Genomic DNA, 13077 nt, shown 5'->3' with positions numbered 1-13077 from the left:
GTCCCATATATATAATGCACCTAGAAAAATATGAGCCAGGAATGAATATAATATGAACTGATTATATGAGATATAATGGCCCTTCCCTCAAAAAATGGGTTGAAGGGAGGGTAGAACAACCGAAGAATCCCTGTTGAACAAGGAAGGGATCTGCAAAACTAAATGGATTATCTGAAGGAGATGTGCATGCTATGAACACTGTCAATGGTAGGAACCGAACCCATTATATTTGCGAAACTTCATCTAAGGTTGTAGCAGAATAGGAATGCATCCGAGCATGTGGGGGGCTACTTGAAGGGAAACCCCCTCATGAGGTATCAAACATCTCATGCACACCTAGGAACCACTGGTACAATCTGCTACATCACTGGACCATCGAGTGTATGGATCACGAACATGAAACAACCAAGTCAAAGGGAAATAATGAGTCCCTTTACTCGATCCAAAGTACCAAACAAGAATGGAAGCTGGAACCAAGATACACCACCCTCTAGGTTGCTCTTATGGAATAAATTAGTTTATGTCGATATAACAGGGCCCACGATAGGTGAGCCAATGAGGATCCTCAACTAAGGTATGAGGGAAAATAGTAATGTGACTATTGGACTAACACCGGGTATAATGGAAAATGAGTGATTGAGGGACAAATAAATGATTTCCCTTATCAGAGCATAAAGTGCATGGTTGAGCTGGCAGCGACTGACTCAACTTCGGATGGGATACAGACAGTATAACTGGACGCCAAAATGGGTAAGACGAGATGAACGATATCAAAATATGGATGGAATACTGTGATATGATATAATGGGATACGAAATAGACCCCATGGATGCAAGGGTGACTCATCGCGGATGCTCTGAACAAGGGTGACTCAATGACACTGCCACACAGAATAGGCTTGGTGGGGACCATGAAAAAATGAGTAAATGATGGTTACACATGATGAAAATTGACATGTGAGATGACAAGTTCCAAGGGAAGGTGGTCCCCAAATTACAAGCATCGCATATGAAGAAATCCGATTTTGAGAGGCGACGAAGTGACCCTTCTTGGAAAAATGGCTTCCTAGTGAAGTTTCAAATCATCCAAAACTGAGAAAGACTCATTATATTACTCAATGAGAGATTTCCAATGATGTTGATGGTTCATCAAGCTGTGCTACCATTTGATCAAGTGGGCGATAGAAAAATTGTATATTTTTCTATGAAATGACATTTTCCCTCCAATTGGAATTCATTTTTTAAGTGAGTTGTGATAAATTTGGAGAGGAGGAAAAGGCCACAAATCTTGTGGAGATCATAACAGAAAAACCAACCATCAGAATTAGGATCTGTGACTTTTTGTGCCTAGAAGTGCAATTTTGATCACAGGAAATAGGTGAAAATGTGTGAGCTCACACTTTCTGGGCATAAAACTCCAATTTGGGGCTGAAAAGAGGGGTGGTTTGCTCACTTGGTGGGGGTTGTAGGTTGATTAGTGTAGACCAGTGTTTTCTTCTCTCAAATAACAAGACATGTGGTGTTTTATAGGCATGGTAGAGCTAAAAATAAACTGGTGTGAGTGAGACTTGGATACCCTCTGATCCGAGATTCAGATGGATTAGGGGGTTCGAGAGGCATTGGCTTAGGGGTTCTCAAGTTGGTAGAGAACCCATTGATGAGGGCAGGTGAGCCCTTACTATTGAGAATTGTGAGCTATTGGGATCCAGACCATGAGGTATTTGTCATGCTGGGGCACAATATTGAGCTCACATTACAAGATATTTATTTCTTCGCCGGACTCCCTCCTCTCAGAGTGGTGGGGGATATCCATCTAGTGTTTCCTTATGGGAGGAACATTACAGAGTTTTTGGAGCACCATTATTGATAGGATGTGCATGTGAAGGGCACAACTATCCTAATTGGTGATTTAGACCGGCTAGAGACATAGGTTGTTTCCACAGCTGTGCTATGGGTCTTGGGCAGCCATGCATTCCACCACATCACTAGTGGGTAGATGATGCTGGTTGAGAGTGTTTTGGCTAGGACCTACTATGGGTGGGCCGAGATGATGCTGTCATTAGTGAAACGATAGTTAAGTCTATGCAGGTGAGCCATGACTATGCTTTTGGTACAATACTATGTGCATTCTTCTTTGAGAAGATACCCACCATCCTTCCTCATGTATAGATCTGATATGGGGGCCCACAGGAGCCTAGGATCCGCCACTAGGGGCAGCTACTATGGAGAGGAAGATGGGGAGTCAGACAGGTGTTCTAACCCACGTTTTTTGCACATTGGGATCAGATACCCCGCTAGATTGATGATTATCCTTATAGCAGGATGAACTATTAGGGAGATCCTGTTAGGCCCCTATACTACTAGTATAGCCCATTATTATTATTAGTAAAACCCCCTTATTATATTGATTTACCCATGTAGCACCCATATTGTTACTATTGTGCCCCATAGAAGCCCACTATTGTTATTATTGTGCCCTTACATTATTATTGTTATGTCGGCTCTGGTTATATTATGACCCCTTAGACTCCTATATATAGAAAGGAGGTCTTTTCATTTGTATCATCCAAGAATTGTTCATTTATGTAATGTAAAGGAGGTTGCCCCCTCGAAGATGCTGAATTCTAAGGTGTTGATCTATCTTCTCTATCTTTTTTTGTGTTGGTTTCATAACATTTGGTATTAGAGCTTTGGATTCTAGGGTTTTGCTGCTCCAAATAGGTCATCATGGAATTTTCTCTATAACACATTTTCTGCGACGTTTCAAAAGTGAACAAAAAAAAACCCATTTGATAAGAAATCGTGTTGAACCTGGGATCTGAATTTCAGAGCTTTGCACACTATATTTGTGGAGATATGATCTGAGGAAGTTGATATTTTTGTAGACTCCTGAATTACATTCCAAACAAGTGACTTTGGGAAAATCATCATAAATTTTGTTTTGAGCATCAAATTGCAATTTCGTAAGAAGTTATAGAAAGAGGATAGACTGTAGTTTCTTGTATATATTTTTTAGACTCGAAGGTCAAAACAATGACACTTGGCACTTCATATAAGTTCGCTCTTCTGAAAAGTTATATAATCAGGTTATGTTGGGAGATTATGCATAACTCTTTCTTGGAGAATCTAAATTCGATTAGACTGCTGGCATTGGAAAGAGGACATAGAGGGATACTATAGATCACAATTTTAGAACTGGAAGAACCAAAATTATAGGGTTATAGCCATTTCAAGATCGAGCTCATAAAATCAAGAAAAGGTGATATGAGGAAGTTTTATGGCAAGGATCCGGTAAATTGGATACTTCAGATGGAGAAATATTTTGATCTACATGGTGTACCACTATTAGAAAAGGTATGTATTGCATCTTCATATTTAGAACTAGATCAATTTTTATGGTATAAAGGGCTTTGTTCTCATAAAAAACTTGTTACGTGGTCAATTCTCATGGAGGAAATGATAGCACATTATGAGGATACAAAGAGCAACACCCTCTTTAGAGCAACACCTCAACAATTGGAAAGGGTAAAAGGGCTTTGTGACATAGTTGAAAGTAAAATTATGGCAACAAGGAAGTCTACCCCTCACAGCTATAAAGATGGAAGTGTTGTTTCTCCTAGCCTTCCAAAACCTACAAGGGTTACACCACAACAATTGGAAGAAAAAAGAGAAAAAGGGCTTTGTTATAATTGTGATAGCAAATGCACTAAAGGTCATAAGTGTGTTGAGAAGAAATTATTTTACATAGAGTATGAAGAGGAGGAAGAAAAGGATCAAGAAACATCAAAAGAAGAGGATATATGCCAGGACCCAACCCTAGAGAAAGAAGAAATGAATCAGACCATATCTTGTAAAGCATTGGCAAGAATTACCACTCCTCAAACTCTCAAGATAGAAGGACATATCAAGAAGAAAAAGATGCAAGAAGTGAAAGATCACATCGAGAAAGAAGAAATGAATCCAACCATATCTTGTAACTCATTGGTCGAAATTACCACTCCTCCAACTATCAAGATAGAAGGACATATGAAGAAGGAAAATGTTGAAGACATGAAGGATCGCATCGAGCATTAATAAATGAATCTGACCATATCTTGTAAAGGATTGGAAGAAATTACCACTCAAACTCTAAAGATATAAGGACATATCAAGAAAAAAAAGGTTCAAGCAGTGAAAGATCACATCGAGCATCAACAAAAAGTTCTCCAACTTTTAAAGGATAATGCCACTTTGGTGCAAAATCAAAAGAAACAACAGGTAGATCAACATTGTAGTGAAAAATGTTTTGATGTAGGTGATTGGGTTTTTTTATCACTACATCTCAAGCAAGATATTTATGAGAAGGAAATGTTGGCAATACTACATGCACTTAAAAATTGGTGACCCTACCGAATGGGAAGACACTTAAAGGTAAAAATGGATCATGATAGTCTTGAATACTTTTTCGAACAACTATTATATTTAGAAGAACATAAAAAATGTGTCACAAATATGTTGGGTTATGACTTTGACATCATCTATAGAAAATGGAAGCAAAATTTTGTTGCAGATGCACTCTCAAGAAAGGATGAGGATGTGGAAGCATTGTTTTGTGCTATTTCTATTATTCAACCAGATTGGATAAAGAAAGCAAGGGATGAAGGGAAGCAAGGGATGAAGGGAAGAAGGATGAAGAAGTATGGCCACTTATTCAAAAGTTGCAAAAGATCCCAATTCAAACAATATTGCTAGAAATTGAAGAGGAAGGAAAAATCATATTGGAACCTAGAGCAGTCACAGAAACGAGAACGCGACAGCTACGAAATCGATCAATTTTAGAGTATCTCATCAAGTGGAAGAACTTACTTGCTGAAGATTCCAAATGGGAGGACTAGAATTTTATAGAGAAGTGTTATCAGGAAAAGTGTCTATTTAGAACGACTCTATCCCACTAAGGTGTGACAACTACCTTAGAAACAAAAAGAGAAAACTAATTTTGTATTCTTCTTTATGAACTATAAACAAAGAGGAATAGGATGACCCAACCTGTGTCTTGCGCTAGTCCTTTGATCCAATCTCTCTCCTCTTTGACAGCGTCCAACTACTTGCTCTCTCACTTGCCCAACTTCACCAAGCACCTGTAAGATCACAGAAGAAGGAAACTATACAAAGACATGGGTTTATATTCACAAATAACTTAGGATCAGATTTAATTTAGCCATACAAATGTAACAAGCATCAATGAAACGCAAGCATGGAGAAGAAACTCAAATAGTTTTATTGATATACAAGAAGATCCAGGAGGAGTTACAACCAATGATTCCTGACCCAGCATCAACCTCCCAACAAAGAAGTCCCTTCTTCAACCCGAACAAAGCATAGATCACCCAATTCTCTGATATGTATCTCAAAACCAACAACAATTCCTTACAATGTGCAAAATTCCATCCCCTGGATCTCTGGGATGAGGGATCCATATATAGATGTATGCAAGGAGGATGAGTCAGCTAATGAATTGATTAGTGGCTTCTCTCTGTCAGTTCTTGCTTCCACTTGGATACTGAGAGCCTCTTACTCATCCTTGGTCGAATTCAGTGAGGCAAGTGTCATTGGAGAAGATTCTGGAAACTTCCATTGTCTCTCCACCTCGTGGAATGACTCTGCCACTTGTCATTTCCCGCTCAACGCACCCTGGTAGTGCATTTAGGTGTGTTGCAACACACCTAGCTAGTGGACTTAGGTGCTATGCAACGCACTTGGCTAGTGGGGCAACTGAAATGATCCTGATTTGACTTATTCTAAGCAATTTCTGGTGGAGAACTTCTGGGAGAAGCTATAATTTGTTGACCTTGTTCCTTTAGGAGTTAGAACAACACTTTTAGGGTCTTAGGAGCCCTTGGTTTATGGACATTTCATGCTTAGAGCTGTAAGGCACAAAAATGTCTATAACAGTTGCCCCCTAAAGTATGAGGCCGTTTATCGAGTGAAATTCTTTATTAGGAGGATCCAAATTTCTTTCAATGTTGGGAGGAGACCTGTAATAAGATACAATACAATACATTATCTTCATACTGTTTTCATGATCTAGCTGAGGTGGGCATTCCCATGCTCAGCTTTATAAATTCATTTTCATGTACATAGGACAGACAATCATCTGATGGTAGACTGATGATTCTGATAGAGCCATCATCCTTTTGGTAGGATGATTATCTGTGCTGCAATGCTGTATATTTCAATGTCTTTATTTTTTCTGAATATATATCGCAGCCTGGATGGATGAAACTAGATACGGGGTCTTCAATCTCGTCGGATCTTCACTCAAAGTACAAGTCGATCCATGTGAGAAATGTTTTGAAGTCGAACATGGAAAGGCATTGCTTGAATACCAGTCAATGATGTAAACTATTAACAAGCGCGAGAGGAATCACCGATAATGAAAATGACCCTCAAGGTACTACAGTACAATTCACGTGGTGTGAATAAAGGACTTGGCGTCGAACACCATGCAAAATCTTTCGGTCGAAGGTCATTGATGTATACCTGTCGCCGGAAGTGAGAAACTTACCATTGAGGCATGCAGGCTTCAAAGTACTGAATGGGGTGTTCCTAGATCAACTTCTTGGATAATGAGCTGATGTCGATAAGAAGTGATCCATCACAGGAGGGCCTTAATGAATCCCACATCAATGACACGGAACGGAACAAATGATTTTGATGGAGGTGAAAACGATCTGATGATATATGGTTCAGGGTGGTGGTCATGAAGGAATGGAGTATAATGTATGGTAGTGGGCGGGACACAGGTGGCCTTTCTGGATGACTTCTCTTGAACATGTCGGTGACACTTATGTGATGGATTGGTAGCATTAACCCCAAATGTGGATGGTATGACGAGACCATGGCGATGTGACCGGTGAATGAAACAACCCAACCCGACTCGGGCACAGAGTGGAAGTGTCATGTTCAAGAGCGACTTGCTACCAATAAAGATTCTTTGTGTTTTCTTCCCAATTTTTCCCCAGTCATTGTTGACCAGTACCTCTTTATTTTTGTCAAGCTTGAGGAGGATAACATATGCTTGTTCTATAATTTTCCCTTCGGGCAAACCCATCGCTATGTTTTAACGAGCCTAGCGATAGTGAAACTCGTTCTCGTCTAAAGACAAGTTTGTCGCTATTAATCTTTTTAACGAGTCTAACGACAAAGATAACTCGGTCCTTTTTATTTTTAGAGAGTCTGAAAAGGTACGTAAAGGTAACTCCAAAATTCCTTTTTCGTCATCTAATCCCTTAAGTCCGCAATAGTATAAAATAATACAGAAGTGATGAATTTTCGATCGTTTTAACGAGCCGAACAAAACAAGCACTCGATCTTTTTGTGCAATAATCCCTCAGGTCCAAAAATATTAAAATCTAGAGGAGGGTAGCACTTCCGGTCGCTTTAACGAGCTGGAAGGCCAAAACTCGGCAATCTTTTCATATTTTATGAGTCAGTTGAAAAGAGCTTAAAGAAGACTCGTCTTTTGAGGAACGAGTGATAAAATGGGTAGCAGCTGATTCCAGGTAAGGTTTGGAATTATCCAATCACAGCAGTGTCACAAGGATGGCTAGTGAAATCACTCTTCACAGCTGTTCCTCAAAATGGGTAAACAATCAAATGGAGGTGAATGATCGGCCAATGGAAAAGTGGAGGTGACGGTGCAAACAAGACCAAGGCTTTAATGGCTGAAATGTTACATTCACGGTGGTTATTTACCAGGGGATAGTTCATTTTTTAATGAGCTTAAACGCGGGTGGAAACATTTGCTCATGTCTTATGTTTATTTTTTAACGAGCTTGAACTATGCGCTAAAAGTGCTCGATTAATCCAGTCATATGATAAGAATGTCTCATATAAAAACGACATTTTTTAGAGTTTTTTGCCCCACATCCTTTCTTTCTGCAAGTTAGGAAACGACTAATCTAAAAAAACAGATAAATAATCGCTCTTTGCTTGCATTCCAAAAGGTTTGCATGCCCCCAGGTATAAAACAGAGTTTCAAGGTTACCCCTCAATTTGCAGATAAAACATTTGTTTTATCGGGAAAGGCCTACCTCTTTCAGGCTATCAAAGATTGTTCTATTTATGGCGTAAACAAAACATTTCTTCGACGATGTCTACCGAGATAAACAAAGGTGAGCGACGATGCCCGCCAACTCACATAACTTTGACAAGAGAATCTTATTCTAGAATAACCTTTCTTCCACTGACGGACGGGGTACAGACAAGTCATATTCTCCCACGGAAACCTACCCTATACCCGAAGTTTTCCTGCCGAAGCAGACTAGGATGCATGCCCCCTAGGTTTCAGTCATATCCCTCTGAATTACTCGCGCTCATTGAGAGGACGAACTGGGGATTGAGACATTTCTTGCCTGAAGAGACCATTTAGGGACGATATATGACTATTTGCTATGTGCGATCCGGGAAATGAAAGCTGGTCCACGAGCTTGACCACTCTTCCTTCGTGCGGAAAGCACATTACTCTAAAGAGTGAGAAGACAATGGCTCCCATGCAATAAATATAGTCTCGTCCAAGGAGTAGGTTATAATCCAAGGGTCCTTGAGCTACCATGAAGTTCATGCGAACTGTTTTCCTTCTCAATGTTATGGGCACATCGGGAAGGATCCCTAAAGGTCGACTGGTTCCTTTATCAAAGCCTGTCAGATTTCTCATCTCAGGAAAAAGCGATGGCGAACCAAGAGCTTTCCAAGCAGTAGAGGAAAGGATACTCACAGAAGCCCCCTCATCTATGATGGTACCATCCATGACCATTCTATATATTTGAACGATAATTCGGAATGGTATGCTTGTTGGTAAACGGGGTCTGCCTAGTTGATTCCAGTCGAAGGAGACAACTAGGTTGCTTGGAGGTGGGACCGAGTAGACGGCCGGGTATGGCTCTGACGAACTTCCTTCCTGCGGTAAAGGAACGGGTATATTTCCCCCATGTTCATCGGAGTCTGTGTTGATGAAGAGAATTTGGACGGTGTCATCCTTGTTCTCTTCAGTGACTGTATCATCCGAAGATAAAACCTCTGAAGGCAAGACCGGGTCAACTGCCGCCTCGACCTTTTAACTTTCGTCTGGTATGGATTCAATTGGTTTATCTTCAATGATAGGCGCTTCAGCCGACCACCTGAGTGGGCCAGCTAGATTCTCAACTAGTGACGGACTCGGCAAGAGCTTTTTATATCCAGGAGGAAGTCGTAACGGTGAAACCGGACGATCATCCTAAACTCTTTTAGCTTCGTCTAAGAAGGGAAAACGGTGGAGAGCATGATTGCCTTCGCACAGTTTACAAGGAAATCTAACTTTCCCTTTTTGTCCTGGGGCTTCACTTTCACTAGTTGATAGTGTGCTTTCAACATGATCACCAGAGGTTGATGACACCGGATTGTGCAAACGAGGAGACCAATCCCTTAGTATCCGGGGGATACAAGGACAATCTCTGTGAAAGTGGTCTCCTTTGCAAATGACACATGGTGATTTAGGTCTGGTCAGTGCAGTGTGTGGATTTTTGTTAGACGACACTCGTTTTCCGCCATTCGCCTTTGGCTCCTTCTTCTCTTTCTCTTTCTTATTCTTTTCCTTCTTCTCCCTAGGAACATGGCTTTTAGCTTTACCAGTTCCATCAAGTGAAGAGGAAGGAGGAGAGGAAGAATTAGAGGAAGTAGAAGGCTGGTGGGCAACTCTGGACTCGTCTAATTGCTGATTCGATTGTTCAGGAATGGTGGTGTTCTGAATGACATTGGTTGGGAAGAGCCATACTGGCAAGCCAATTGTCAGTCCTGGAAGCGACAATGTGGCCATATGGGGCGCACCAACATCTCCCCAAGAGGAGAAGGGACTAGGATTTCCACCAAGTGGAATTCCTTGGTTGGTAGGCTCCATTTTCTCAACCTAAGATCAACGTAGGAAAAGGGTATGAATATTCCGTTTAAAATAAATTTTAACACGCTTTGACACAACTTGTTTTTTCAGTTTTTAAGAGTCGAGAAAAAACAAAAGATGACTCTAGTCTCCTTCGATTTTTAATGAGCCTGAAGTGACAAGTGCTCAGATGGACCTTTTCCGTTAAGGAGTCTGAAAAGGAATGAAAGGGACTGCTCTGGAGGTCTAGGTAGAGGGAGTACCAAACCAATCGCAAAACTGCAGAATACTTTTTACAGTATGACAGTCAATCTTCCCGAATGTTGTGTTCGGTGCATTGCGATCAGTAGGGCGGCCGACACGGCTTCCTATGGATAAAGGTTTTAAGCCTATAGGGGTCTCCCAATATATACTCGACGATACGTGGGAGCACAAGTCCATACTGGCACTTATCGTCTCAAAGTGGAGGAATCACCCAACCATCGTGAGGACAACAGTTACCAGGCTTTACGACGCCGGAATACGTCTCTAGCCTAGACCTCTAAATGTTGTGCGTTAAGTTCCAAAGCGTTGTTAAGTTCATTGAATTTATTTTAAGTTGATCTCTCTTATGAATTTTGCCTTTTGGGATCACCACGAGATGTAGATGTGATTCCTAAAATTAAATCTAAAGATGATAAACAAACTTTTATCTCTTTTTAGCAATGAAAATCCTAGCTACTAAGGGAAAAGAAAGACACAATCTTTTCGCAAAGAGCAAAGAGCACACTGTAAATGCACTTTTCCTAAATCAAGCCAAACAGACTGCCAATATGCAAATGCACATGCATGTGTTTTGTTTTTCACTTTCTTAATATTGATGCCTAAAAAGAAAGTTGTTGTACAAATCTGAGTTTCCTTTCAAGTGACAAAAAAACCAAGCTTCTTTTCGAAATCAAAAGGTAGAGATGATTACGACACTTTATGATTTTGAAATAAATACTCGTTTCGACACTAGAAAGTCACAAATTCAATCCAAAGGCAAAAGTAAAAGCATAATCGACTATCAACAGCAAATAAACTTTCTCCTATGATCAAAATCGACACTTGCAACAGATCTAAATCAAAGGATGACAGTACGACTATTCTACTTTCGCAATGGAAAACTGTAAATGACGCAACAAACACATAAAAAACATCTACAGTTTCTTTTGTACAACTGAGGTGGAATATCAGTAAGGAAAAGAGGTTTGAAACAGTGAAATACTGATCACAGGCTGCAAAAATCAGAGACAAAACTGGACAAAATGAAGCAAAGAACCTCAGCTGCACAAGGCTAGGCTGATCAACGCACCTGTTACACAGAGAAACTACATTGCAGCGCAGGTAGCCCTCTCGGGAAGTGCGTTGAAATGCAAAACCTCTTCACAGAGCCTGCGCTGGGGTAGAAACGAGAATTCTATCTGGGTTCTGGGTCATGGTTTGCAGTTTAATCTATGGTTTTTGGCCGAGTAAAAGCAATCAGTAATGCACAATCAGAGGTAGATCTAAGGGGGGTTCAAAGAGCTATCACAAGGGCAATCAGTTGGTCTATGAATCAGCTGTTCAAATCATAAACAAATCTAGTGAATGGATCGAAGTAGCAGATGTCTACTTTGCATTTGTTAATGGCAAATGCAGTTCGATTGCTACTTCTAAGTTTATGAAATAAACAACAAAAGAAACACAAACAAAATAACTAGACACGATCCCCAGTGGAGTCGCCATTTTGTTATCGGGAAAAGTGTCTATTTAGAACGACTCTATCCCACTAAGGTGTGACAGCTACCTTAGAAACAAACAAAGAAAACTACTTTTGTATTCTTCTTTATGAACTATAAACAAAGAGGAATAGGATGAACCAACCTGTGTCTTGCGCTAGTCCTTTGATCCAATCTCTCTCCTCTTTGATAGCTTCCAGCTACTTGCTCTCTCACTTGCCCAGCTTCACCAAGTATCTGTAAGATCACAGAAGAAGGAAATTATACAAAGACATAGGTTTATATTCACAAATAACTTAGGATCAGATTTAAGTTAACCATACAAATGTAACAAGCATCAATGAAACACAAGCATGGAGAAGAAACTCAAATAGTTTTATTGATATACAAGAATATCTAGGAGGAGTTACAACCAATGATTCCTGACCCAACATCAACCTCCCAGCAAAGAAGTCCCTTCTTCAACCCCAACAAAGCATAGATCACCAAATTCTCTGATATGTATCTCAAAACCAACAACAATTACTTACAATGTGCAAAATTACAGCCCCTGGATCTCTGGGATGAGGGATCCATATATAGATGTATGCAAGGAGGATGAGTCAGCTCATGAATTGATTAGTGGCTTCTCTCTGTCAGTTCTTGCTTCCACTTGGAGACTGAGAGCCTCTTACTCATCCTTGGTCGAATTCAGTGAGGCAAGTGTCATTGGAGAAGATTCTGGAAGCTTCCATTGTCTCTCCACTTCGTGGAATGACTCTGCCACTTTTCATTTCCCGCTCAACGCACCCTGGTAGTGCATTTAGGTGTGTTGCAACACACCTAGCTAGTGGACTTAGGTGCTATGCAACGCACTTGGCTAGTGGAGCAGCTGAAATGATCCTGATTTGACTTATTCTGAGCAGTTTCTGGTGGAGAACTTCTGGGAGAAGCTGTAATTTGTTGACCTTGTTCCTTTAGGAGTCAGAACAACACTTTTAGGGACTTAGGAGCCCTTGGTTTATGGACATTTCATGCTTAGAGCTGTAAGGCACAAAAATGTCTATAACAAGAAGCATCAAGAACTACTCAAGCATTGAGGAAAACACGTTTTGAAGGAGAGGGGCATGTTAGGCCCCTATACTACTAGTGTAACCCCTTATTTTTATTAGTACAACCCCCTTATTATATTGATTTACCCATGTAGTGCCCATATTGTTACTATTGTGCCCCATAGAAGCCCCATTATTATTGTTATGTCGGCTTTGATTATATTATGACCCTTTAGACTCCTATATATAGAAAGGAGGTCTTTTCATTTGTATCATCCAAGAATTGTTCATTTGTGTAATGTAAATGAGGTTTCCCCCTCGAAGAGGCTTATTTCTAATGCGTTCATCTATCTTTTCTATCTTTTTATGAGTTGGTTTCATGCCAGATCCTAACTTGCCACTTTCGCTCAGGCAAG

The 13077-nt window shown here is 40.4% G+C and overlaps 1 pseudogene; it reads right to left on the bottom strand.

The window, feature by feature from the left end:
- Nucleotides 1-13077, bottom strand: part of LOC149212939 (cation-chloride cotransporter 1 pseudogene) — a 136148-nt pseudogene that overhangs the window by 98106 nt on the left and 24965 nt on the right.

Source organism: Pinus tabuliformis, chromosome 1_1 (assembly GCF_031772625.1).
Source record: "Pinus tabuliformis cultivar Carrire ecotype Pingquan chromosome 1_1, CPIR1, whole genome shotgun sequence".
Taxonomy (NCBI): Eukaryota; Viridiplantae; Streptophyta; class Pinopsida; order Pinales; family Pinaceae; genus Pinus; species Pinus tabuliformis.
This window is presented reverse-complemented; position numbering and strand designations above follow the sequence as displayed.